We start from the raw sequence: 2,500 nt of genomic DNA on the forward strand, positions 1-2,500 counted from the left end.
CCCACGGCTATGACTTTTGGCTGGATGACTCTGTGATAATTTGTCCAGGAGATTTTGTGATCTGAGTAATTTTCAGTTGTGTTTATTTTCTTCTGTTTGTGGGTATATGATATCGTTCCTACAATGTGATTGCTGTAGAATTTATTTCTCATGATTGGTTATAATTTTTTGGGTAATTATGAATGATATGGTACTGGGTGAAATTCGATATCTACTTCCTGCAATTGTCTGTAATTTGACAATAAATCTCTCTCTCTCTCTCTCTCTCTCTCTCTCTCTCTCTCTCTCTCTCTCTCTCTCTCTCTCTCTCTCTCTCTCTCTCTCTCTCTCTCGTGTAATGGGTAATAAAGTGTGTGTGTGTGTGTGTGTGTGTGTGTGTGTGTGTGTGTGTGTGTGTGTGGTGTTTGTATGTCTGTGTTTGTATGTATGTGGTGTTTTGTATGCCGATCTGGCCTGCTCGTCTGGACATAACGCAGTGATCAAAGAATGGTTATGTTAACCAGGACATGAGATATCCATGAGTGAGACACATGTGGCCTGTCCGGAGATGGTCCAGTGCAGTCTCTGAGAGGCGCCCCATCACATAAACATGGAAAGGAAAATGGGGTAAATCAGCGGAAAGTGAAGAGCTACAAAGTAAGAGGGTTGGCATTTGAATGTGTTAATTTCAAGTGAATCGTTAATGGTCTCCTTTGACCCAGAACAGTATATATGTCGTTGTTCGTTTCGTCTCGAAGGTACTAACTCCACAGACACAGACATCTGGAGTTATTATTAGTTGTTATGTGCCCAAGACATTGATCCCTGTGATGCAGGCCACAGGACCCAGCGTTTTTCTACGTTCTTTCTTCACTGGCCTCTAGGTTCTCCAAGTGCAAGGTCAAAGCTATGCCTAATAGTATATTACTAGTAAAATAACTCAAATTAATATATATATTTTTAAAACCCAAGCTAAAATTCATTTAAAAGACCAAACATGAGGGCCTCATGTCCCGGGAAAGAGTCCTTTCTCCAAGTATTAGCGATATCCGAAAAACTCCATCTTCACCGTGGCAACGAAAGAGGTATCGTTCCCGCACGTCCACCAGAACGGGACACTCCACCACGAAGTGCCACACTTTAAGCAGCACTAAGCATTCATCACAGTATGGTTGTGTTTTCCGAGACATATGTGAGAGACGCGTGTAACGCGTTAAGAGACGGTCCATTGCAATTTCTGAGCGACGCCTCACACATTGAATATGTCCACAGACGGACAGCTTAGCTTAGCTTTAATATTTTTTTCTTTATTAATTTATATCTATCATTTTTTGCTTAAAATGAGTTGGTGCAAGATTTATTTGTTTTTTTTTTTTTCTTCAGTATTTACACTTTTTCTGTAAATACTTTCAGCTTTATGTTCTTTATTGTTTGTTAAGGCTTTTGTGCATTCATTACACTTACTGACTTAACTTTTAAACTTGTGTTCATTTTTTTTTCGATTTTTTTTTTTTTTTTTTATTTTTAATATGACCACTCTTCCAATGTGTTAGTATGAGAAATATCTGTACATGTGTGAGAAATACATGTACATATGTGTGTGTGTGTGTGTGTGTGTGTGTGTGTGTGTGTGTGTGTGTGTGTGTGTGTGTGTGTGTGTGTGTGTGTGTGTGTGTGTGTGTGTGCGCTAGTACAAAAACACAATATATATAATTTGAGCAAATTACCATTACCATTTCATTATCTTTTTGTTTTATTTACAAATGCTGGTCACAGCCATTACCAATAAATAACAATGTGAATAAGGAATAAATAATAGGTGGAAAATAAATATATGCCTTCCTGTTATTCACTCCAGATTCCAAGGTCAGGCAGGCACGGTGAGTTGGTGCCACCATGTGTTGACGACACCCCAAGGGTTGCCTCTAGCACCAGATGTGACGCCAAAACATTCCCCGTAGGTGCTGTCAAGGTAAAGCCAGGAGGAAGGAAGGGACCACCTAGTGAACACTAGGACACCACAGGGCTACTATGGATCGTGAGGGGAACCGCCAGGGAGTACCCGCGGAAATCCACCACGATGTTCCCTCTCTTCTCACTGCGTCTTCATATCACTTCATATTACTACCCTCCTACGGCTTCTATCCTTCTCTCTGTAACTCGGTCTCAAGTTTCCTTTCTGGCCATTCTATTGCTGCTGTGGTAGACAGTCACTGTTCTTCTCTTAAATCTATTAACAGGGGTTCTTTTCTCTCACCCACTCTCTTCTTATTGTTCATCAATGACCTTCTAAACCAAACTTCTTGTCCTATCCACTCCTATGCTGATGATACCACCCTGCACTTTTCTTCGTCTTTTCATAGATGTCCAACCATTCAGGAAGTAAGCATTTCACGCAGGGAAGCCACAGAACGCCTGACTTTTGATCTCTCTAAAATTTCTGATTGGGGCAGGGCAAACTTGGTATTGCTCAATGCCTCAAAAATTCAATTTTCCATTTATCAACTCGACACATCCTTCA

This window comes from Scylla paramamosain, chromosome 3, assembly GCF_035594125.1.
Source record: "Scylla paramamosain isolate STU-SP2022 chromosome 3, ASM3559412v1, whole genome shotgun sequence".
Lineage (NCBI taxonomy): Eukaryota > Metazoa > Arthropoda > Malacostraca > Decapoda > Portunidae > Scylla > Scylla paramamosain.